At 43.8% G+C, this 26748-nt stretch overlaps 1 long non-coding RNA gene across 2 annotated transcripts; it reads left to right on the forward strand.

Annotated features, from left to right (window-relative positions):
- Positions 1–3388: 3388 nt before the first annotated feature.
- Positions 3389–26745, forward strand: LOC133390552 (uncharacterized). Of its 2 annotated transcripts, none has more exons than XR_009764425.1 (4): positions 3389–3477; positions 4576–4845; positions 4960–5021; positions 23964–26745. It is a non-coding gene; the product is annotated as an uncharacterized LOC133390552 (long non-coding RNA). The 2 variants fall into 2 exon arrangements; XR_009764424.1 differs by lacking the exon at positions 3389–3477 and adding an exon at positions 3494–3580.
- Positions 26746–26748: the final 3 nt, after the last annotated feature.

Raw genomic sequence — 26748 nt, forward strand, 5'->3', positions numbered from 1 at the left:
TATTAGTGAATTCTATATTAATCAGCAATGTGATAGGATTTGTGGGAGATGGGATACAATGATGCTTAACTGAGTGGTTTGCTGAGGGAGGATGTGGTAATTGATTTTGAGTGGGAAGAGTGCCTAGTAGAGGTGGGGTTGCAGTGGTCTATCGTGACACTATCCCCCTGACCAGGTGCCCTCTCCCACAGTTCTCAGGGTTTGAGTGTGTGTACTTGAAGTTAGGTGGCCAGGACAGAATAGGGATTCTGTTGGTGTACCGCCCACCCCGCTGCTCCACAGTCTCCCTACCTGAGCTAGCCGGTGTAGTCTCAGGATTGGTGTTGGAGTCCCCTCGGCTTGTGGTACTGGGTGACTTCAACATCCATGCTGAGACTGCTCTGTTGGGAGTGGCTCAGGACTTCATGGTCTCCATGACAAACATGGGTCTGTCCCAAGTAGTATCTGGCCCCACTCATGTTGCTGGTCACACCCTCGACCTTGTTTTCTGTGTTGGTCGGGATGATGGTGATCTTGGTGTGGAAGATCTTGCGGTGGTTCTATTGTCATGGACAGATCACTACCTGGTCGGGTTTAGACTCACCGGGACTCAGAGGCTCTGCAGGGGTGGGGGACCGATTAGAATGGTCCGTCCCAGGAGGCTGATAGATCCGGATGGTTTCCTGACGGCCCTTGGAGATTTTCCTGTCACCTTGGCAGGCGATCCTGTCGAAGCCCTGGTTGACCTCTGGAATAGAGAAATGGCCAAGGTGGTGGACACGATCACTCCCAAGTGTCCCCTCTTTCGGAGTGGAGCCAAACCGGCCCCATGGTTTTCCAAGGAGCTGGTGGTGATGAAACGTGTCAGACGGGGACTAGAGCGACGTTGGCGGAAGACTCGGAGCGAAGCTGATCGATCTCAGGCTAGAGCCTATTTGAAGGCCTACTCCAAGGCAGTATGGGCTAAGAAGAAATCTTTCTTCTCGGCCTCCATTGCGTCTGCTGGGAGCCGTCCAGCGGAACTGTTTCGAGTGGTTAGGGGGCTTTTAAATTCTAGCCCCCGTGAGGGTCATTCTGACCACTCAGCAGACCGCTGTCAAGAATTTGCACGGCACTTTGCGGACAAAGTCGCTCAGATTCGCTGTGACTTGGACGCTAAAATTGATACAGTCTCTGAGGATGTAACTTTGGCGCCTGTTTGTCCAATTAAAATGGATTCTTTTCAACTTGTTCTGCCCAAGGATGTGGACAAGATGCTTGGAGCGGCACATGTCACCACTTGTGTACTGGACCCTTGCCCTTCCTGGCTCATTAGAAGTACCAGAGGGGGACTGGTCAATTGGGTCAGGGGAGTAGTTAATGCCTCTCTACAACAAGCTTAAAGGAGGCAGTTATAAGACCACTGCTGAAAAAGCCCTCCCTGGATCCCTCTTTACTAGGTAACTACCAGCCAGTCTCCAATATTCCATTTTTAAGCAAGATAATAGAGTGTGTGGTGGTCACCCAACTCCAGAGATTCCTGGATGGTACGGATTATCTGGATCCATTTCAATCTGGTTTCAGGCCTGGCTATGGGACAGAGACGGCTTTGGTCGCCTTGGTGGACCCACGCAGAGAACTGGACAGGGGGAGTGTGTCTCTATTGGTTCTACTGGACCTCTCAGCGGCTTTCGATACCATCGATCATGGTATCCTTCTGGGCCGCCTTGCCGAGATGGGACTTGGGGGCACTGTGTTGCAGTGGCTCCAGTCCTTCCTGGAAGACCGAACCCAGAAGGTGGTACTGGGGGACTCCTGCTCGACCCCCTGGCCATTGACCTATGGGGTCCCTCAGGGTTCAGTTTTGTCCCCCATGTTATTTAACATCTACATGAAACCGCTGGGAGAGGTTGTCCGGGGTTTTGGGGTTCGGTGCCATCAGTATGCCGGTGACACTCAACTCTATTTCTCTTTTCCACCTGAAGCCAAGGAAGCCGTACAGGTCCTAAACCAGTGTCTGGCATCAGTGATGGACCGGATGAGGGCAAACAAGTTGAGATTAAATCCTGATAAAACAGAGGTACTCCTGGTCAGTCGGAGGGCAGATCAGGGAATAGGGATTCAACCTGTGCTGGATGGGGTCGCACTCTCCCGGAAGTCTCAGGTTCGCAGATTGGGTGTACTCCTGGACTCAGCTTTGAATTTGGAAGCCCAGATTGCTGCTGTATCCAGGAGCACATTTGCCCAATTAAAACTGGTGCGCCAGCTGCGCCCGTTCCTGGAGTTGCCTGATCTGACTAGGGTGATGCATGCCTTGGTTACATCCCGCTTAGACTACTGTACGTGCTGTACGTGGGGCTGCCTTTGAAGACTGTTCAGAAACTTAAATTGGTACAAAGAGCTGCAGCCAGAGTGCTAACCTGGGCTGGTTACAGGGACCATACAACTCCCCTGTTACAACAGCTCCACTGGCTGCCAATTTGTTTCCGGTCACAATTCAAAGTGCTGGTTTTGACCTACAAAGCCCTATACGGCTCAGGTCCAGGTTATTTGACAGATCGTATCTCCCTACATGAATCTGTCCAGGATTTGAGATCTTCAGGTGAGGCTCTTCTTGTGCTCCCCCCACCTTCGCAAGTACATATGACACGGACACGAGATAGGGCCTTTTCGGTGGCCACCCCTAGGTTATGGAATTACCTTCTGAGTGAGGTGCGATTAGCTCCCTCCTTGCCGTCCTTCCGGCGACAAGTAAAGACTGTTTTATTTCAACGGGCATTTGGGATAGAGAACAACCAGGATTAAGTGTCATAGGATTGGTGACTATATTATATGATTTTATTATTTTAAATTGTCCGCTGTTTTTAACGTATGTTTTATGGTTTTAATTTTTCTCATAGTTTAATTCTTTTTTAATTGTATACTTCTGTATGTTTTAATGGTGTTGTTTTTAGTTGTAAGCCGCTCTGAGTCCTATTGGAAAAAGGGCGGGGTAGAAATAAGGTTTATTATTATTAGTAGTAGTAGTTAACAACTAGCTGTGGAAATGGTTGGACTTAAAAGCAAGCTTGTGATCTACTTGTAGCCTAGTTGGATTGTTTGTCATTTAAACTGCAATCCTATATCCATTTAATGGGACTTACTCATGAGTATATATATATTCACTAATAGGCAAAAAACCTTGTGGTTTAAGAACGTACCTATAGCCCACAGATATTTCTATCAAACTTTAAAAAGCAGGGAAATTGGGCAGCACCCTTCACAAACTACATTTCCCAGGATTCTCTGAGGGAAGCCATGACTGTCTCAAGTGAAATCAAATTCTGGTGTGGGTGTGGCCCCCTGATTAGCCAAGCCCAGCAGTTGTGAGGCTTTTAGAACACTGACAGTTGGTTCTTACTGAGCATGCCCCGTGTTATCATAGGCTTCCAGCCAAAATTTCTTAAATTAATTAAAAATCAGCCAGACATTTTTTTAACTTTTAAACTGCAGAAGATGAAGGTCAGTGTATGGAGCAAGGTCAGTAACAGGATTACAGGGACTCTGTGAACATGGCTGAGTTTTAATGAATTTCAACAGATTATGCGATCTCTCAGAGAAAAAAGTCCAAAAGGGCTCTGAGGTGTTTTTCTCTCTTGTTAGACTTTGAACTCTCGATTCTCTCTGACTGTTTTGTGTATCGCCATGAAAATTGACGGGGTTGTTAACCAAGTGTTTCTGAGTTCAGTACTATATGTTTTGTAAGGTTTTGTTTTGAAATGAGCTTATGGGAAGCATCAGAATGACATGGGGGTATTTTCAATTTAACATTGCAGAATGTGAAAAATCCACGCTGGCTATAGTATACAGCCACTCTTGTGGCTGTATAATAAGATTGTGCTGTCAGACATTTGAGTGTGTTTTGGAGCCTATCTGGGCGGCGTGGTGGGGGGAAGGGACTACAGATTCTAGCTGGGATCCTATTTAACTACTAGCTTTATAACTATCTCTGCCATTTTTTAATTCTTGCTAGTTTTTATGTTATTAATACTGTTTTATGATTGGCTTTATATTTAATTTCTGTGCACTGCTCAGGTATTCTTTTAGGAAGAAGGGACAGATATACATTTAATAAATAAATAAATAAATAAATAAATGTAATAAATATCATATGTATACATTCTGAAATAAATAACTACTAGCTCTGCTAGAGGCACTAAGAAGAGAAGTCTGGTTTTGTAGATAGGCATAGTCCCTTCCCTCTGCTCTCTTTGCACAGCCATGAAGAGAACTTTGGCAATCCTTAATTTCAGTTTTCTTTACTCTCAGCTTTTTACACGCAAACCCACAATCATGGTTTACTCTAACTATAGTTCGTTTAAACAAGCCAGCTGCAGAACCCATGGCTTGAAGTTGGCTTGTCCGGAAACTGACCATAGAGGAATAGCCCCCACGATATCAATAGCTCAATTAGAAATGGCTAATGTTTTTGTGTGCAAGGATTATTTGTTTTTGTTAAATTGGAGACTTTAAATGACACTCCAGTTTCATTTTATTTATTTAAAAACTTGATCTGTATGTTTTGATAAGTTGTTGGTTTGATGTATTTATTTATTTGATTTCTATTGTGCCTTTCAGTTCAAAAGGATCCTCTCATGGCTCTGGCCTGGAGCAATAGCCAAGCCTCACAAATAGAGAAGGATGGGCCGGTTGAGCCTGAGGCTGCTGTACTACTGATCACAAACAGAAGCAGGTTCCTGATACTGAACTTGAGGCTGATGGTCATGAACCTATGGATCCCAAATTGGGATCCTCACAGATGTCTCCCACTGAGCTTGGTTCACCTGATGAGTTAAGCACCTCTCACTGCCCAACACCTGCCCAACAGTGTAGAACAGAGTATTCCAGGTGAGAAGGCAAGGCAGGGTCTCTCTCTTTAAGAAGTCAGGATTCTTGAGCAAGTATGTATTCTATTATTTATTTATTTATTTTATTTTATTTATATCCCTCCCTTCTTCCTAGCAGGAGCCCAGGGCAGCAAGGTATGTAGAGCCAAGGACAGCGGATCTGGATGGTGGCCTCAGGTAACCTTCAGTTTTGCAGTTTGAGTTATCTAAGGTGCTGAGACTCTGTTCACCCTTTTGTGTTCCTGCTGAGGAGAAGTCAAGGTGGCTTACTCAAAGAATAATTTAATCAGCCACCCTACTTTTACTTCTTCCAGTACATAACATTGATCTGGCAAGGTCTTCCCTCCCCAACTCAATCTGACTTTGATTGGATCGTTGTGGTTGTGCCTATCTCCATTTGTCCCATCTTGCTCCCTAGACTGCAGGCAGTTGAGTTGCTCAATTCATGGTGAGCAACCTCAACAACATTTTCTTCATAAGGAATTCATTGTGCATCAATCAGTCCTTGTGAGTCATAGACAGGAAAGCACATTATTTTATTTATTTATTTATTATATTATATTTGTTCATTGCTTTTTACAAAACATCAAAGCAATTTACAGAATATTTAAAAATACAGAACAATGTATCAAACATTTGAAATACAAAATACAACAGAATACATACATACACGAACAAATCCCATATAAAAATACTAAATGTATTCATCCACCAACAAGAATAAAAAGGACAGACCTTACACAGCCTAGCTGAATGGGACAATACTGGATGGAACACTGAGGCAGTGCTGCAAGAAGATCAATATGGTAAGGCATAGGAATCACTAGGGAGAATAAGAGGCAAATATAGCCAGGTACTTAGTCCAAACACAGCAACTAATACCACAGAGAGCTTTCTGATTAGAAGTGCAAACTGCATTAACAAATTTATTTTAGTTATTCAAATATGTATATCCCTAGTTTACACTGAGTTTACAGCACAGTGGATATCTAAAGTGGATATCCAGTGAACTGAGGGCAGTGAAACAGGCTGGATGACGGCTAGGGCGCAAGTGGCAAAAGATGTGCTGTGAGGCTGATTGGGCACGAATAGAACATCATAACCGTGCCTATTATGTGGCAGTGAGGACAGCGAAGAAGGCCCTGTCTCCATCACATCCTCAAGCAGCCATCCAGTGGAGCTTTTCTGTATTGTCAGGGGTCTGTTAACATCAACTCCAAGAAATGGAGTTTTAGACTCTTTGGAAGCCCACTGTGAATTGTTGGCAAGGCACTTTGAGGGTAATGTTGCTTGCCTCTATAGCAATCTTGATGCCCCATCTGCATCTACTGTAGTCCCCAGTGAGGTGTCCAGTGCAACATCTGCTGCAATTTATTGGGATCAGTTTCAGTCGATGTGGCCTGATGATGTGGACAAGGTGCTTGTGACGATGCAGCCAGCAATGTGTCTTCTCGACCCTTGCCTTTTTGGCTTGTTAAAGCTTGCCAAGGGGGTGTGAACAAGTGGACCTAGGGTGTGGTCAATGCATCTTTGCAAGAGGGAGTGGTCCCAGCCACCCTGAAAGAGGCTGCGATCAGACCGCTCCTGAAAAAGCCCACCTTGGATCCATTGGTTTGTGACAACTACTGCCTGGTCACAAATACTCCCTTTTTAGGGAAGGTGATTGTGAGGGTTGTTGCGCAGCAATTGCAAGTACTCTTGGATGAAACAGATTATCTTGACCAATCCCAATCTGGGTTCAGGCCTGGTTATGGGACTGAAGCGGCCTTGGTTGCCTTGATGGAGTATGACCATGTTATTCTTACTTGATCTCTCTGTGGCTTTTGATACCATTGACCATGGTATCTTTCTAAGCTGACTTGATGAGATGGGTATTGGAGGCACTGTTTTACAGTGGTGCTGATCCAGCATCATTTTCATTTGTTTCAAACAAACCAGACTTCTCCCATTCATGGAAAATCTCTTTGGGTTAACCATTAAAACAAATGCCTTGCCACAAAACTAAAATGATCAATCCATGTGTGTGGACAGTCCAGCAACTGTGGGAGAACGAGAAGAAAAGAAGATCTCTAACCCCCACTTCCTTAGGAACATAGGAAGCTGCCTTGTACTGAATCACACCATTGGTCCATCTAGCTCAGTATTGTCTAAGGACAGTGGCTCTCCAGAGTTCCAGGCAGGGAATCTTTCCCAGTCCTTCCTGGAGATGCTGGAGTTTGAACCTGGGACTTTCTGCATGCTGAGCAAATGCACTACTGCTTCAGGTGCAATGAAATGCATCCAGACATTTCACAAATGCACTCAAACATATGAGACCAAAGTGATATAGGAAACACTGATGTCTGATGAATATACTACTATGCAGCTCTCCATAATTGTTTAATTGTGCATTATGTGTAACAATAATCACCCGAGTTTCCTGAAACTTTTGTGCCTGTTTCTACTCATAGTAAGCGCACCTTTGTGCCAGGCATGAAGAACTGCTTTTCTTTCATGTGTTCATTTGTTTGTATTAAGGGGTTATTGATCTGTGGAACTGTTTACTAATTCAGGTTTCCCGTTCTTGCACGGTGAGCTTCTTTGGTTAAGAGTACAAGGAATAGCTCAATGAAATCTCTTCATAATTGGTCAGAGGAGGGACATTACTGATATAAGAAAACTTCAAATTTGAAGCATAGGGTTGTATCCAATGCTACTCTGCTCAAAGTAGACCATTGAAGTTAATGAACCTAAGTTCGTCAGGTCCATTAATGGGTCTACTGTGAGTGGGATTAACATTCGATATATAACCCATTATGTTTGCATTGTATGGAACAATAGGTGTGACTTCCTCTTAAGGCTAACTATACCAGCTCTGGAAAGAGATTGAACTTAATTTTATATAACTTCCAAGGAATCAAATTTAGTTTGCTTTAAGAGTTTCTACGGTTACTGTCTGCTAAACATATATATGTTAGAGCACTTTCTGCATAGTTCCTTATCTTTGAGACTGCTTAGAGTTGGATACTGAGGGCCCTATTATCTTGGAGCAAAGTGATCACCCCAGTGGGTGGGGTTGTGATGAATGAGTTATAGTTTGGGAACTATAGTATGTTGTGTTAATTTGACACAGCAGAAAATGAGTTAATCTGATCCATATGCAAGCAGAAAAACTAAATTTCTAAAAGTGCTGTGAAGGCAGGATGTTTTGTTAAGCTTGTTCATCCCATGTAGCAAGATACATTCAAGCTGGAATGTGTTGTGCCTAGAGGGAGGCAAGAACACAACGGAACAGTGCTCAAGATTAGAACGCTCTAAATGCGAAGACAATGGAGCTCACTGACAAGTGTTGCTAACAAGCAATAAGGGAGGGGCTGTGTGTAAGGAGGATTTGGAGCCATATATCAATGTAATCTGTGTAGCTATGCTTTCAGACTAGGATTCTGGCGTTAGCCGAATTCTTCGTCTCTCTTTTGCAAAAGATATAGGTAATCAATCGATAAAGGTGTTGTTTTTATCCTGGTTTCTCATCTGGTGATTATTGAAGCTTCCTCCAGATGAAAAGAGCCTTTTTGGCGTAACAGGGTGAGGCCAAATCCCACAGTGTGCATACATATACCTAGACATATCACATTCCATTTGCACACACACATACCTGCATGCCATATTCATAAACCTCCTTTCCCCACTCTCTCTCTCCCACACTGCTGATGAGACAAAAACAGCTCAGCAGCAGGGAAAATGGGGCCTAGGAGGAGGCTGGGTATATAGGAAAGGGGGCAAGCCAATGGGCTAATTTTCCATGGTCATAGCCTAGAGCTTCTCCACTCCTGCTGTAGAGAACCCACTAAGCAGCCTTTTATAAACTCAGGACAGGGGACTCATCATGGCATCCCTAGGGGCAGTGAAGTAAATGACAAGGAGTACAATGAAGCAATCAAGTGGCACTTCACCGTGATTCAATATCTCTTTTTGATTAAAGGCAGTTTTAAAGCTGAACAAATAAAATGCATAATTTAAATTAAATAATTATCCCAAACTTACCCTAAGTCAACTCAGGCCATATGCTCACCATGCCACATTGGTTGTGTGAACTGGTCCTTAATTAGGCTACTGCAGTCCCAAGTGCTGATGTAATACTGTAGAATGGGAGATCACCTGGGAACCAGATGTATGCCGCCTTGGGTTTCTTGATGAAAGAAAAGTGGGATATACATGTAAGAAAATGAAATAAAAATAAAATTATTAATGGTTGGCCACTGTGGGAACAGGATGCTGGACTAGATGGGGCATTGGTCTGATCCAGCATATTTATTTACTTATTTATTTATTACTTGAATTTATATGCCACTTTTCCATACAAATATGCTGAGAGTGGCTTACAAAAATGCAAATGATGACATCAATAGCAATACATTCAGAAACATAACAATTCTTTCAAATTTTTTCAAAACATAACAATCCAACAATAACTCCAACTGATTACCTAAACATTATCACATTGATCATTCAGACCATGGTGTCATAACCTCCATCCCACGGGTGCCAGGCGTATGCTTCGGACCCAATTCCCCACCCTGGGCAATTGATCCAGAACCCAATTTCCCCTTGCCAAGGCTGTGCAAACCAACTCCAACCCTGCAAGGTAGAAGATAGGCTGCCACCACCTCTTCTACTGGTTCACACTCTGAGTCAGAGGAAACCCATTTATAGGTAAACCAAGGATTCCTAAGGACAAGAGCCAAACAGGCACTCCTCATCCAGAAGCCTCTGTTAAAACCAAAACACACTCTTGGTAGTTTGTGGTCAGTGGTCAAGGTGCCAGATTCAGAACCAAAGTTATTCTCGCTCAATGAACACACCAGGGTAAATAAGAAGTAGCTTTATTAATAAAAATATAAGTGCACAATTAATAGCAGCAAAACAATTCCTCAAAACCCACATCCAACCAGGGATTTAGGTAAGACATACAAGAGAGTTCAGACACAACCAAAAACAACAAAACTAACTGACCTATTCTACTTACTTGAAGAGGTAGTTGTTGTAAATCTCATCTCTCCTCAGAGAGACATAAGTAGGGTAGTGAAGGCAGTGGAACCCCACTCAGGTAACTCTTACTCGTCTAGATGGAACCCAGGGAAACAAAGACTATAGGAGTCACCCCCTATACTTAAGAAAAAAACCATAGCAACAGTTCACAGTGATTCAGCCAATCAGGGGGTTTTCTAATGAAGTAATTTTCCCAAAGCTTCTTCACTCTTCGTGCCTTAGCAGGCCCCCCTCCCTTCCTGATCTCAACTCTTCTCAGGCCCGCTTGGCCTTGAGTACCAGGCTCTCAACAGATAACAGAGATAACCAGGTGCTGCTTCTCCAGCTCTTAATTAGTGGCAGCTGGGAAACGAAACTGAAAAGTTTTCCACTCACACAGAGGCCCATCTCCTCCCAAGATGAAATCCCCACAATTCTCTGCATCCGAGCCATGTTGCAAAAAGCATTTTAGACCATTTTACAATTTCATGACATATGGTATTCCCGATTTCTATGTATGGATGTGAAAGTTGGACAGTGAAAAAAGCGGATAAGAGAAAAATCAACTCATTTGAAATGTGGTGTTGGAGGAGAGCTTTGCGCATACCACGGACTGCGGAAAAGACAAATAATTGGGTGTTAGAACAAATTAAACCAGAACTGTCACTAGAAGCTAAAATGATGAAACCGAGATTATCATACTTTGGACACATAGTGAGAAGACATGATTCACTAGAAAAGACCATAATGCTGGGAAAAATAGAAGGGAGTAGAAAAAGAGGAAGGCCAAACAAGAGATGGATTGATTCCATAAAGGAAGCCACAGCCCTGAACTTACAAGATCTGAACAGGGTGGTTCATGACAGATGCTGTTGGAGGTCACTGATTCATAGGGTCGCCATAAGTCGTAATCGACTTGAAGGCACATAACAACAAAACTTCTTACGTTCTTATAAGAATTATGGTGCAAGACAAGGCAGAATTATCAAGGTTAGTCAGGGTCTTGCCTCCACTCTGCAACTCTTCTGCTAGCTGAGAAAAGGTTTGTGACAATCATAGAGCATTTTCATATGTGAGCCTGAATCAGTCTATATTACCAGTGTAAAACTCATCTTGGCTAACCATGTTAATCTCTTGTAGCAAAAATAACAGAGCCTTGTGGCCCCTTAAAGACTAACAAATTTATTATGGCATAAGCTCTCATGGAGTCTATGAAAGCTTATGCCATAATAAATTAGTTAGTTTTTAAGGTGTCACAACACTCTTCATTGTTTTTATAGATTCAATTTCTCTCCTGTCATACATTAACAACATTTATTTTACACATATCAAAAAGAGGTCCAAAAGCGCATCTAAGCCTTACATATGAACAACACCTATAATATTTGAAGAATCATTTGAGGAAAAAGCCAGCATTAAAAAAACAGAAGCAAACTTACCATGGGAACATCAGTCCATATGACCTGCCCCCCCAACCCCCCCCCCCACAAAACCACAGAATAAAACTCTGAGAAAACCTCAGAGGAGATTGTTTGTTTGGAATCACATCCACAAACAGAGCTGATATTAAACTGGAACCTGGAAAAATATGCCTGTATACTGATCACCCCAGAGTGCAGGACATGGAATAATGGGCTCAAGTTGCAGGAAGCCAGATTTTGACTGAATATCAGGAAAAACTGTTAGAGCAGTTCGACAATGAAACCAATTACCTAGGGAGGTGGTGGGCTCTCCAACATTGGAGGCATTCAAGAAGCAGCTGGACAGCCACCCGTCAGATATGCTTTAATTTGGATTCCTGCATTGAGCAGGGGGTGGGACTTGATGGCCTTTTCGGCTCCTTCCAGCTCTATGATTCTATGTTCTTTAAGAGATACATCTCAAGGAGAAGTAGGCATGTGTTACTTCTCCTATCAGTGAAGCAGTATGATAGAACAAACTGCACATGATGAATGGCTTGCCAAGCAGTCATTAAAGACACATGCTTCTTAATTTGATCAGAAGTTGGCAATCCTGGCACCGATCTGTTGATCCAGAGAATCAAAGAAATGAATGATCAGAAACCTGGGAAAGCAGGAGATAAGTAAGATTCTCAGAATGTGGCAGAACGACACAAATGACAAGTTTGCTAAGTGGCAATTTATCACTTGGTAAATTGTTCTCTCCATTCACTGAATCATGTGCAACAGTCCTCTTAGGATTGTACTACTTTAGAATGCAGGAGCGAGATCCATGATGGAAAACTCTTGACCTAAGAAAAGTTAGCTTGTCAGGGAGAAGGTTCTAGCTTAGCCTACTCCCTGATGTATTAGTTTTCTGCATGCAGAGAGTTTTGTTCTTGTGTTGAATAATTAAATCATAGGTCTCCTCCACCTGCATTCTAAAATGGTGACTTTCTAAAGTGATAAGGCAGGCTGTATCATGTTCTTCTTCTGATTGCAGACAGAACTTTTATTAGCTTTTGGTGCTTACGCATGTAAGCACCAAGTCAGTCTACTAAAAACAGAAACAACAAAGTTTTCTCAGTTCTATCTTTCATAAATCTTCAAAAATGATTAATTTTTTGGTCTGAAACCACAACTCAAACTCTCCACTTTCACCACTTGGAGGACTAGTGGCTCACTTTTTCTGCTTGAAACATCACCAGCAAAGCAAAAGGACCACGCTTTGTTCTGCATCTGAAGCATCCCAGCAATGGCCTCACCAATGATCCTTAATTTGTCTCTTAAAAAGTAAGATTGTGTGCATCTTTTTAAAAAGTCCAATTCTTTCATTTCAAGCTAAAAATAGGGTGACAGAGGGACCGTGGGATAAGCAGCTGGAGCAGAGCGAGTCGGTTGCCATAGTAACCAATGAGCCATTTAGCAGTACTTGCCTTGGTTGTGTAGTTGCTAGGGTTATTTTCTCCTCTAGCTATGTGGGGAGAGGGGGAAAGAAGGGGGCACAAAGCACCATAAATGTCCACTTTCCTCCTCTGCAGCTCCATAACCAATAATGTCATCAAACCTCTCTCCGCACCCCAATGCAATGATGTTCTTTATTCCTGGTTGTGTCAGAGGTTCCAGGCAAGACTAGGATTCAAGGGATGCATTTCTGTGAGGGACTGTTTGTGTGCGCACACACATGCACGCTGTGCACAGAGACTAGTGGCTCTGATGTCAGTGGGGGCAGTGAAACGACTCCAGGTTTTTGTCCAAACTTAACAAAGAGCTGTCTAAGTTGCTTCCAGCAGTCTCCAGCAGTCTCCACTGTGTCTTTCTAACCTCCCTTTCACATTTCTTATATGAAAAGTTTGCTGTTTAAACAGAAAAGGATGACTTAGTAGTGGGCAAACTAGTCCTTCAAAAGCAGAGAGAATGGTTTTTCTGGCTGTGTTTTGAAGCAACTGCTCTCAACTAGACACATCTCCCTTCCCCACTGCTGACTTCAGCTCTTTCAGGACTGCCCACAGGAAAGCATTGGGCCAATCAATGTCTCTACCTGAGCCGTCAGCAAAGTGTCTCCATTAGACACACCTGGAGGGGCAATGGGTGGTTCTACGAAACAGTTGAGAAATCTGTCTGAAGCTGTTTTTTTTAAAACAACAACATTCGAACTGATCTGACCAGGTTTTAGATTAAAAATGGGCAGTTTGACTAGCATCATGTACTGTACCCTTGTTTCCAGAAAACAGAGGTAGAGAAGCACTGGAACCAGCAAAACAGTAAGTGTGTCTCTGCCCTATTATGTATCAATGTAACTGCAGTTTCTGAATTAGAAATGTCTTGCACAGAATTTTCCTGTGACATGAAGCTTATTCAGTTCTCTTTGTTATCCTACTTTGCTATGTTTTCTCTCCAATGCCATGTCATGCAGTCAGGCATCAGAAATTGGCATCAGGTACCTGTTGAGGCCCAGACCCTGGCAGGGGACCAACGTCTGATCTCTGGAACACCCTGGTCTAGCTGCTTCTCCTCCTTGCTGTTGTTGCCTGTTCACCTGATCTCTCTGAGCAAGGGAGCAGGGAGAGGAGCAAGGAGGAGGAGGAGGAGGAGGAGCAGTCTCTCCTCATCATGCCCCCCTCCTCTTAGCAGCCATACAGACTGGGCTGAGTGGAAGAGGTCAAGCGAAGGGGCAGAGAGGACAGTAGAAAGAAGGAACTGGACCCACTCAGGGATGGACATTTTGGCCATGTGACATCCAGTGCCTGATGAAGTCAAGGCTGATCTCCACTGTCTGTTGGTGTCATGGCAGCCTCTCCTCAAGTATCACCCACACTTGTCATAGTATCTTATAACATGGATATTGTGGTTGCCCTGAGAGTCATCCGGATTAAGAAGATCACACTATTTCATGCAGTGCTTTATCTAGCCATCCCTTGTCAGGCTATCACACACATGAAACAACATTAACAAAAAGATGGGTAGTTTGCTTCACTCATGGAATAGTAACGTTTCATATAATAATAATGTTATTGAGGCCTATCTGATCCTCAAATAGGATAGTGTTATTGTAGGTAATTGTTAGTAGGAGGCAGTTACTTCCTTGAGGCTTTCATGAAGGATAAGACTATCAATGGCTACTAAACATGACGGCTATGGTCTACCTCCACTGTCGGAGACAGTATGCTTCTGAAAACTGCAGGAGGGGAGAGTGGTGTTCAGGTCTTGCTTGCAAGCCTCCCACAGGCATCAGGTTGGCCACTGTGAGAACAGGATGCTGGACGAGATGTGCCAGTGGCCCAATCCAGTAGACTCTTCTTTTGTTCTTAAAATATTCCACCAACAGTCATACTTGCCATTGTACGGAGAAGATATTGTTAGCACCATCAGTACCCAGCCAGTTTTAGGATCACAGTAGGTCCCCAAAAATGCTGACTCTGGTGTGATAAATCACAGCTAAGTTTATCTCTGCATTCCTCTGGTGAGCACAGTATTTTGTATCCCTGTGGTAGTATATCCAACAATGGTCAAGAGCAATGATATGAGGAAAATGTCTGTGTGAAGTGGACTTCAGTCTCTGTGATCCATTCAGTTCAAAATTGCCAGAGCAGTTTGAACTGTGTGAAAATTGGGATTGATGTAGTCCTCAACCCATTTTTCTAGAATGGTACCAATGAAATCAGCAAAAATACTTACGGTTGAGTGGAAGAAGAACAATTTCTTTACAGCAAAGGTGAGGAAACTGTGGCCCTCCAGATGTTGGATTCCAACTCCCATCAATCCCAGCCAGCTTGGCCAATGATAAGGGATTTTGAGAGTTGCAGTCCAGCAACATCTGGAGGGCCACAGGTGAGCTATCCCTGCCTTAGGTATTCCCAGATGGTAGCTTCTTGACTTACAGTTTGGTGATTTTATGCTAAATTGGAAACACAGGAAATTAATAAAAAGAGTGTCTGCAAAAATGCAGATACAATTATTACACGTGTGTGTGTGTGTGCGCGCGCTTGCGCTCACTGTAGTAACATTGCCATATTTGGCTGCATGAGCAGCATGCTTACTCTGATCCTGTGACTGCCATATTTGTGTCATAGATTGGCAGAGGCAAGTATGGGACTAATATGGAACTGTTGGCTGTAAATGTGCAATAGCCCCCTTCTAAACTGTCACTGGGACATGTATTTAGACATTTTGTGACCTGTCTGTTCATTTAATAATGAAGGCTGACAGCTGGACCTTGGCACCAGTCAGGAACCTTCAGTTGCTAACAATCTGAGCAAGAGTGCCTTGAGTAACCTTGATGTGCAAAGGCATGGTGTCCCATCCCTTGTGGCCCTGATTGATTCCACCAGGCTGCAAGTTCTTCATCAGCCTTATTAACACCAACTGCTTAAATCAGATGAATAATTACAAAGCAAACAAAATACACTCCATGGCAATACACTCTTTTATGACCTCAATTTTGTCAGGTAATTGAATGGTATGCAGGCAAACCAGATGGGATAAAGCAAGAATAAAAAAATACTGCTTTAAGATGCAAATAGCTCTCTGGGCCATGCCTACTATTATGCAAAGTGAGGCCAATGCCTCAGGTGGCAAATGCTAAGTAGGCTAGCCATGGCTGATGTCTACCTCCAGCCACTCCAAAGCTCCCTGGCTATTGTCTAAGTCCCTGGCCATTCCCACTTTCTGGAACTGGTGCCCCAGAGCCTGTGCTTGCTTGTTTCTCACCAGGGCTGCCTGCCTGGTTTGCCTAATTGCCTTCTCCCAATATGTCACAGACAGCACTGTTGGGAAGAGCCTTTGGCCAAGACAGCAGCCAGCCCAGGCCACATGCTCTGGCAGGTGATGCCCATGCATTGCTCTGCTCACATGGCACATGCTGCTGCTGCATTACTGTATTTCTCTAGGTGGGCAGCAAATAGGTGCCAGGTAGAGAAGTGAGTAGATGCAGGATATTAGAGGACAGGTGAGGGGCAGAATGTTGTTTTGAGTTGTCACCAGTGCTGAAGTAAGATTCAGCTGCCAGTAAGCAAGAAGAGAAATTTGGTGTGGTTCGCATTTTAATGCAAACCTACTTAATTCGTTGCACTTCCTAAAACAATATGTGAGCTGAAATGCAGCTATCACACTTCTCTGAATTTTATGATGTAGTTTTCCAATCAACAATAAGTATACTTTAGGGAAAAGTGTGCATAACAATGCATATATTACTGAAAATGCATTATATTAGGGGAAATTGCTTGCAAAATTGTGTATATTACATAAAATTGCATACAAAAATATGTATATTAGCAGAAATGCACAGTAAAATGCTGGTGAATTTTCATGAGGACTTTAAAAAAATTCACAAGCTGATGCGGAAATGTGCCAATCTGAACTTAAAAATGGAAAAAATGGGAAATGGAAATAGGCAAATTCATCCATCCCTTATTGCCAGCTCAGTCAGGAGGTCAGGGTGGCATCTTGTCCTTTGCTTCAAGCAGCAAAATAGCTTGAGCTGTCCCTGCTCTTCATTTTTTTAAAAAATGTGCACAAATGGTAAATAAGTCTGGTGACACCTTAAAACAGCACTTCTTTACATTTTCATGGCTGATTCTTTGGTACATGGCTACATCAGTGGCTGGATGATTAATTTAATACCTCTACTACCTTTGAAATTTAATTTAATTATCATAAAGAAAGGGTTGTTTTATTGCAGGGGGTGGGTAGGTTTGCTTCTTGAACAGAATCTTTATGAATATCATGTGGACCATGTATACTTGTCAGATTCTAAGCCAGATCTTGCAAAGTCATTATTTTATAGCCTGGTCCTAAACATGCTTACTCAGACGTAAATGCTACTGAGCTTAAGGGAATTATGCATAACTATAGGTAGGGACAACCACACTACCCCCCCCCAAAAAAAACCCTGTGAACTCTTTTCTGCATGTCAAATGGGTTGCATCCCAAAGTACTGCAACCCCCATAGAATTATTGCTGAATTGTGCTGGGGGTACACAACACAAGAACCCTGTAGATACAATCTTTGTCTAAAATCTGGATTCACATTTTCCTGAAAGCTTAGGACTTCAGGGGTAATGCATCAGTTTTGCTTTAGTGGTCTTCAATACATCATACTATGATAATGTCAGACTCTAAGCATTTAATTAATTTTTTTTCTTGATCTGTTTATGAATCCTCCTTTTTTGCATGCCCCGAATTGAAGCTAAATATTGTAGAGGCAAGAAGTGAAACTGTCACTGTGATTATTCTCAAAGAGGGATAGGTCTAATGTCTGGGCTAATGTCTGGGCTAAGTGGACATTAGGGATGGAAAGATCTGTCTGTTTTCCTTCTCTCAGTTTCCCATTTTTCCAAAGTTAAATTCAGTTCTCTACATTTCTACAGCGACCTACAATTTTTTAATTGAAAATTCTCCACCATTTTAGTGTAAATTTCTAAAAAAAATTTTTGTAGGCAGTTTTGACAAAGGTACACATTTTTGCAAGCCATTTCTCATCATTTCATGCCTTTTTGCAAGTTATTTTCACTCATATTTTCATTTCTATGCACACTTTCCCCTAATATGTGCATTTTTGTAAATGTTGTTCAGTTGACAAACTGCATCCCAAAATTCTAATAAATGCGAATTTTGCAGGATGGCTCTATTTCGGTTCTCATATTGTTTCAGAAATTGCGAATTTGATAAATTCTGCTTGAAATGCAAATTGAATAAAAATTCTTACCCATCTCTAGTGGACATACGACATACGACATACTTAGTATGTGACTAAAAAAAGCATATATAGCAAGGGCAGGGTCCTTTTCCTCCAAACGTTGTTGGACTCCAAGTTTCATCAGCCCTATGGCCAATAGTCAGGAGGGATGGGAGTTGTAGTCCAGCAAGATCTGGAAGCTCACAGGTTCTCCACCCAGGTTATAAATAATTCCCGTTAGAAGGATAGATTGAGAATAGATATCCACCATGGGTCTCTGATGAAGGTCTGAATGGTGAGGCTGAATCTTATATTGTAGACCTGTGCTGTTTCTAGTCCACCATTTTGAGCCAGCATAGTCTGTTGTCCTCACTCCCTTTTTTCAGTGTTCTGTAGTGATTCATATACCGTACTATGAGACATATATGCTTAAAAGATCAGGTCCACCAGGAATAGAGGAATGTTGGATGACAGAGTGCAAGTGGTGAAAGACATGCTGTGAGGCTGATTGGGCATGAGTAAAACATCATAACAGTGCCTACTGTGTGGCCGTGAGGGCAGTGAAGAAGGTCCACTTCTCTGCCACCATTGCATCCTGAAGTAGCCATCTAGCAGTACTTTTCTGTATTGTCAGGGGTCTGTTGACATCAACTCCAGGAAATGGGTTTTAGACCCTTCGGAGGCACACTGTGAATTGTTTGCAAGGCACTTTGAGGGTAAAGTTGCTCATCTCCGCAGCAATCTTGACGCTCCATCCACATCTACTGTAGTCCCTAGTGAGGTGTCCAGTGCAACGTCTGCTGCAACTTCTTGGGAATGGTTTCAGCTGATGTGGCCTGATGACGTGGACAAGGTGCTTGTCCTGATGTGGCCAGCAACGTGTCCTCTCAACCCTTCCCCTTCTTGGCTTATTAAAGCTTGCCAAGGGGGTTTGACTGAGTGGATCCAGGGTGTGGTCAATGCATTGTTGCAGGAGGGAGTGTTTCCAGCTGCCCTGAAAGAGGTGGTGATCTGACTGCTCCTGAAAAGCCCACCCTGGACCCATTGGTTTGCGACAATTACTGACCAGTTGCAAACACCCCCTTCTTAGGGCAGGTGATTGAGAGGGTTGTGGCACAGCAATTGGAAGTACTCTTAGATGAAACCGCTTATCTTGACCCATTCCAGTCTTTCAGTCCTGGTTATGGGACTGAATCAGCCTTGGTCACCCTGATGGATGAGCTTTATTGGGAGAAGAACAGGGGGAGCGACCCTGTTACTCTTATCTGATCTCTCAGGGGCTTTTGATACCATTGACCATGGTATCATTCTGGGCTGACTTGGTGAGATGGGTATTGGAGGCACTGTTTTACAGTGGTTCCGATCCTATCTCCAAGGTTATTTTCAGAGAATAGCATTGGGTGATTGTCTTTCAGCCCCCTGGCAGTTGTGCTCTGGGGTGCCGCAGGGTACCATCTTGTCCCCCGTGCTGTTTAACATCTATATGAAGCCCTTGGGAGTGGTCATCAGGAAATGTGGAGTGAGCTGTCAGCAGTACGCTGATGATACCCAGCTCTGTTTCTCTGTAACATTTGAATCAGGAGAGGCTGTACAAGCCCTGGACCTCTGCCTGGACTCGGTGGTGGGCTGGATGAGGGCCAATAAACTGAGTCTGAATCCTAGTAAGACAGAGACACTTTGCATTGGTGGTTCCTGAGTTCAGATAATTGGTCAGTTGCCTGCTTTGCATGGGGTCTTACTCCCTCTGAAAGAGCAGGTCTGTATTCTGGGGGTGCTCCAAACATCCATCTTTGTCGCTAGAGGCCCAGGTGACCTCAGTGGCCAGGAATGCCTTTTACCAGCTTTGGTTAGTAAGACAGCTGTGGCTGTTTCTGGACCAGGATAGTCTGACCACTGTTGTCCATGTACTAGTAACCTCCAGGCTGGATTACTGTAATGCACTCTATGTGGGGCTACCCTTGAGGTTGGTGTGATGCCCTTGTAGTGTTTGTATAATATTTATGGTAAGTTCCAGTTTTGTAGGTTAAATACGGTAAGTAAAGTGAGTTGGGAGGGGGGCGTACATGTGATGGAATGTTGAGGAATGCTGTGTTGTGATTGGCTGAGTGTCTGGGTAGTTGAATGTATATATGGGAGAATGACAGTTGGTCAGGGGTTCGGTTCTGGTTTTAGGTTGAATAGGGTGAGGGGTGGATGTGTATTTAGACAGGTAATGAGGCAGGTTTAGGACTAAAGTATATGAAGTAAGAGAAACTATAATATGTTGAAGATCATTTATATGTAACCATATACATGACAACTGAATTCAAAGTAATCTTGTTTATTCCCAGTGTTATTTAATAAATCTGTTTGGTTTAACACATCTGATCCTTGGCTCGGTTCATACAGAGGAGAAGGGTGGGCAGAGCAAAAACCAAAGCTGGAACCAGTATCTATGGTGGCAGCGGTGAAGGGTTAGTGTATCAGCAGCAGGTATCCAAAGGCAACCCGGGACTGTAGTCTTTAAAGACAGAAAGATATTGGGGGATTGTGGCCTGAAAGTGTACCTAGATACTTAATAACAATCTGTAAAAGGGGGAGACTAAGGCAAAGTCTCAGGGCAGCATTGCTTTCCAGTGTGTCAGGTAGTAACACCTAGTGATGGGATCGTGAGAGATCCGTGCCGGAGCCAGCACAAGAGAGGAGGTCTGACAGTTGGTCCGGAAGCTGCAGCTGGTGCAAAATGCGGTGGTGAGATTGCTCACTGGGGCAGGGTATCACCAACATGTCACCCCGCTGCTGAAAGAATAGGACTGGCTACCTATTAGCTATTGGGCTAAGTTCAAGGTTGTAGTTTTGGTGTACAAAGCCCTATACAGCTTGGGACCAAGATACCTGAAAGACTGTCTTATCCCTTATATACAGCGGCGTCACTAGCGGGAGTGCGGGGGGGTGCGGACCTCTGGTGTGCACCCTCCCAGGGGCATGGACGAGGTGGCTGGGCTTGCATGTGCGTCCATGCCCCTGGGAGGGCACACACCGGAGAGACACCCAGCCGGAGAAGGCCTGGGAATGCCGGTGCGCCTCCCTCGTCCCGCCAACGCTGCTCCCACACTCGCCCGGCAGCCAGCCTCCGAGGAGTTGGAGCAGCCTTGCCGGGCAACGGCGCAGGGTGGGGCGGCTCTGGGTGTTACCCCCCTCATGGTGATACCCGGGTGCGGGTCGCACCCTCCGCACCCCGGTAGTGACGCCCCTGCTTATATACCCAGTCGATCACTGCACTCTGCAGGTGAGGGCGCCCTGCAGATACCATCTTATCAGGAGGTCTGTTCTGCACAATATAGGAAATGGACCTTTAGTGTAGTGGCACCTATCCTTTGGAATTCCCTCCCCTTAGATATTAGAAAGGTGTCATCTCTGTTATCTTTTTGGCACCAAGACTTTCCTCTTTCAACAAGTCTTTTAAATTGGGACCTTATCCCAGTCTGTGTCTGTGTTGGTTATTGCTGTTATTGCTTTTTACGATGTTTTTAAACCTTTTTTTAAAAAAATATGTTTTTAAAGCGTTTAAAAAATGTTTTTAAAGATGTTTTGTTTTAATATATTTTGAAGTCTATTTTTATTACGTTTTAAAGTGTTTTAGTGCTTTTGTTTGCCACCCTGGGCTCCTACTGGGAGGAAGGGCGGGATACAAATCAAATAATAAATAAATAAATAAATTCCCCTCCAGTATGCACACATCTCATGGAAGGAAATAAGCTCTAGGATAGGAAAAATGAATCTTGCATCACCAGCTTGTGGCTATGAGGAAGGAGATACTGAACACATTGAGTGTCAACAACAGATGGGTGTTCTGGAGTGATGGTACAGGAAAATGGATGGTTTCCCTGCACAAACCACTCATCCAACATGAAGGATAAATTATTTACCCCAGCACTTTCCTCTACAAGTAGTAACCCTGCGTCCCTCAACTCTTTTAATATCTGTTGCTTTCCCAACTTTCCACTGGCCTGATGGCTATTCCTATGAATGATTATGCTCCCCCTGTAGCAGAGTAAGAGTCTGGTGGATTGTCCCTGGGTGGCTTTCCTATTTTTTTATGCAACTGCTTTGGGTTTGATGCCAGTTCAGATCTGGTCCTAACCTGATATTGTGCGATGAGCCTGCTCCTCTGTGGTGCTTGCTGTCTAAAAGCAGGGGCCAAGAATAGGCCTTAGGATATACGAGCATGTCAAAAGTGCATCCTAAAGGACAAATACTTTGGAAAGGAATCACAGCTACTAAATCCGTCAAATGGCCCCAAGAAGACATAATTTACTAGATTAGGAATTAGGCAGTTTTCCTGTTTGGGACAGGGTTGCACTTCCTCTAAAGGAACAGGTACATACGTGGGGGTGTTCACAGAACCATCATGGCCACTGGAGGCCCAAGTGTGCAATGGAGTGCCTTTTCCAACTTTGGCTGGTGCACTAGCTTTGGCTGTTCCTGGACAGGGGTATCTTAGTAAACTTGCAGTTTGTTTTTTTGGGGGGGTTTAATCTATTTTTACTGGATTGTCTTATATGGAGGTGCTGCCCCTGCTTGCTTTGCTCGCAGCACTGCCTACTCTAACCAAACTCCCCGCACCCTTCACCAATCCCAACTCCCCCCATGGTAACCTCTTATATCTTCCCCTTTCACCGCCTGCAACTGCTAAGCCCCCTCCCTTTCCCCCTGTAGACCTTCCCTTTTACTCCTTAAATCTTCCCCCGCCCCCCAATGGGTTGCCAGAGCTGCTCCTGCCTCCCCACGGGTCATCAATCCCACCGTGCCTTTTCTTATTGACAAACTTACATTTGTTTTGCCAGTTTGTGCTTCTTTTAATTTTGGGCAAGACAGCCACTCATTGCCTTTTATAGATCCCTTGACTCTGTTCCTTAACCACACAGACACTGGCATCTGCTTGGACTTGCCTGCACCTTTGCTAATATGTAATATCAGTGAGAGCTGGCAAACTGATTTGCTAGAAGCAGGGCTCCCCTGGACAAGAGTGTGCGCCCCTGGAGGCAAGAAGTTGCCACTCCCCGCTGTTCCTCTTCTCTCTCTCCCCCCCCTCCTTCTTCTCTCCCTGCTGCTGCTACTGCCTATGTAGGTGCCACAGAGGCTCCCAGCTCCCTCCCTTACTACCCCTCCCTTTTTGCTGCCGCCCCAGTGGTAGGCAGCTCTCCTCTTCCCTTTTTCCTGCCATGCTCTGAGAAAGGCAAAAGACTTCTTGGGCAACGTTCCATTCACATATGTGCTGAATTTGGATCACTGCTCCTGATCAGCTCAGCCAACAACACTTGCATCTCAGGCCAGGAGCTGAGCACCTCACAAGACTGATTCAATGGAAGTTCCCCTCTCGGTGGCTCCATGACTCACTTTTCCAAATTATCAGATCTAGAAACAGTCTCATTGTTGTTACTTAAATGTATGTTTACCCAGCCAATGTGAGGGGAGTTGAAGTTATACATGATTATATATTTTTTTGACTGTCCCACTGATTTCTTTCTCCATCCCAAGATAATGATGATGATGATGATTTGATTTATATCCCGCCCTTCCTCCCAGCAGGAGCCCAGGGTGGCATGATGACTCTTAGCATTTTGTGTGGGTGCAGCAATACTATGTCCCCAGTACTAAATTACTTTTGGGGCCTACTATTTCTATCCAAAGCAATTCTGTGGATTTTGTTGCTCTTCAGTTTTCTAATTTACTGGACTCCTTGACATACAGGGCAATACTTTCCCCCACTGTGCCCTTTCCTGACTTTTCTATAGATTATATGTCCACAGACCCTGTATCCCACTGATTCTCTCCGTTCTAAATAAAAGCTGTATTGTGCGCTTCTGGATGTTGCCAGAAGGCTGGTTCCATTGAGTTTCAAGTGTCTCTTTTGTACAGGCTCAGCTTGTCCCAAAGCGTTTCCCAGTACTAAACTTACCTAAACTCTTCTTCTTTCCATTGCTATCAACACACCTATGCATGGAACAATCATAGCCTTGACTGTGTAGCTGGTCATGGATGTGGAAGAAGCTGCATTGCTGAAAATGTTACTTCTGAGGTCCTGGACTTCAACATCCACCTACATCAGGCTGCTGTGAGACTTCTTCTGGCTTCTTCTGAATTTGAAGACATGTATAATAGGGTGGCTTAAGTCAGATTGCAATCTAAAATCCATACCAGCACAAAACAGGAAATATAGCAATTAAAACTAATCTGCTGCCTTCTTAGCCCCAGGCATTAAATGCCAGTCCCTCTGCCCCCGAAAAATCTGAAGTAGGAAGTTAATGAAGCACAGTAACTCCTCAAATACACTGAGATCTCTATATAATCAGCCCCATGATTGAGAACTGTGGGTATATTATGATGTGTAAATTTTACATGTGGGGTTGTTTTGCTACCCATGGACATTAAATAAGTTGGAAGCAGTCCTCAGGCTCTCTCAGATTTTGCAAAAAGAACTTCACAATTTTGAAGCAACTACAAAATGTGACTCTTTGTATTCTTTTACTATGTGCTTTTGCAGAGCTTGGAAAAGTTACATTTTTGAACTACAACTCCCATCAGCCCCAGCCAGCATGGCCATTGGATTGGTCTGATGGGAGTTGTAGTTCAAAAAAGTAACTTTTCCAAGCTCTGGCTTTTGGTGCCTTTGTAAATGGTCCATGACTGGGGTTGGGGTGGTGGTGGTACAGCCATAATCTGCACCACTCAGATAATGTAACCTTAGGAAGCATTTTGATCATGGGACAATTGCTCAGATTGTTGTCCCATTTACCAGCAAAATCAGTTTCTGGACTGTAACTCAGTATCTGACCCTTCAGGAGCAAAGAAACTCCTGAGAAAAACTAAGAGGCTTTTTCAGATTTTTTGAGTGTGATACATGCTCAGTTGTAGCCCATTTGTTGCAGACAGTCTATTTCAGTTGCACTTTTGTCATCATAGGGAAATCACATTTCTCTCCATGCTGGATGTTCTGTATTAAATGTTTACAGTTATTATTGGAGGAATTTAGCCCCCCCCCCAATTACTGTATTCATGGTTACTTCGATCACAATGTGAAACATGGGTGGGTGTCACTGACACCTCTTGGCAATTGTGATTTCATTGTGACACAGTTTCCCCCCATGACTATGCTGTTTTGTGAAGTTTAATTTTGTAATTGATTTCCTTCTTTAGATTGCCCCCAGCACATGCCCTTGATAGTTGTGAGCTCCCCTATTGTGCTCCTGCAGTGTTGGACTGGTCAGTTCATCAAACAGCAAGGCTAATTGTTTCAAAATTTTACCTTTATATCTGCCCCGTATAAAACATATAAAATATAACCTACCAACCCCTTGCAGCATGGCTCTCACCATTATGTGAGGATACCTTACTGCTGGCATTGGATTGCTGGTTAGGAATGAGTGTAACAAGAGTAGAATCCTTTTTTAAAAAAATCGTACTGAAAGGCTCAGAAAAGCGCCCCTCCACCATTTCCTGCACTTTCCTTTTCCTCTCTGAAACCCCTTTTTGTATTGACTTATGACAGGGGTTGCCTACAATTCTCCACAATACAAAAAACAATCTCTCTCACTCTCTGAACTGCTTTTCACATTTCAAAATTGTCATGAGTCTAAATGCATGAGAAATCGTTAAGTCACACTGGAATTGACAAAATATTTCCCGCATGAAAGGTGCCTCCATGTAGGAAATAATGTGACTTCTGTGCATAGATGGCTATGTGATGTCTGCGTGTGATGGTGTTTATATGTCAGTTGTCGGTTCTTTGTTTGGTGTATGTTTTGCCTGATTTTTTATTTGTTTGCAAATAAACAAATAAGAAGGGGCAGGGGTGTGTCCCTGATGTTTTTTGGTCTGTTTGTCAGGGGATGTGCCTTGCTGTGGTTTTGAGGTATGTATAGGTGTTTTGCCTATTCTTTGGAGGGGAGGGAGCTCTGAGCATTGCCAGTCCCCCCCCTTATGAAATAGTGTCCAGAACAGTTTCTTAGATTTCCAAATATGCCCTCAGGCCCAAAGAGGTTGGGTTTGTAGGTTTTCCCCACAGTTGCAATCAAGGGAGGTAAAAGGAAGACTCACAAAGCTGCTGCTTCAAAGGGTAGACAGCACTGGGCTGGAAGGGCCAATGGTCTGTCTCAGTATTCAAGTCTAAAGGCAGACAAGAAGAGGAGCTGCGCGAGAACAACTTGGGCATCTCTTTTCTTGTCTGTTCAGTGGGACATGTGCAGGAGGACTTTCCCAGTGCCCATGAGTCAGATCTGTTGGCTGCCTGTCACTCATTCTGATCTTCTCAGTGGCACCCCAAAATTCTGCTACCTGAGGCAGCCCCTAGCTGTTTGCAGTAAGGCTGCCTCTCAGCTGAGATTCTTCTTGGATTTCAAAAGCGGTTGCTGGCAAAGCAGTTAGTGGTATGTAGAAAGGTGCTGAGATATAAACAGTCATCAGCACAATCAGTATTAGCTGTCCTGTCCGTAAGCCAGGTGAGAACGTCAGCTCCCTCTCCCTGCTCATAGCCCAATGTGCGTGTGTATGAAATCTATCCGTCAGAGTGTGCTTCACAAGTGCAAAAGAGGGAGGGAAGGGAGCATATCTTATTGCCATCTCTGCCAATGAGAAAGGAGTCCATTACTAGACTGTTTGCATGCCTGAGTTACTGACTGAGTCAATTTACAGTGTTGTAGAAGTGCAGCAGGAGATTTTAATGCCAACTCTCTCTCTCTCAATCTCGCCCTTCCCTCTACCTCCCCCCCTGCACTGCTTTACTGCTTCTTTGATTTTTCTC

The sequence above is a fragment of the Rhineura floridana genome, chromosome 8 (genome assembly GCF_030035675.1).
Source record: "Rhineura floridana isolate rRhiFlo1 chromosome 8, rRhiFlo1.hap2, whole genome shotgun sequence".
Classification (NCBI taxonomy): Eukaryota; Metazoa; Chordata; class Lepidosauria; order Squamata; family Rhineuridae; genus Rhineura; species Rhineura floridana.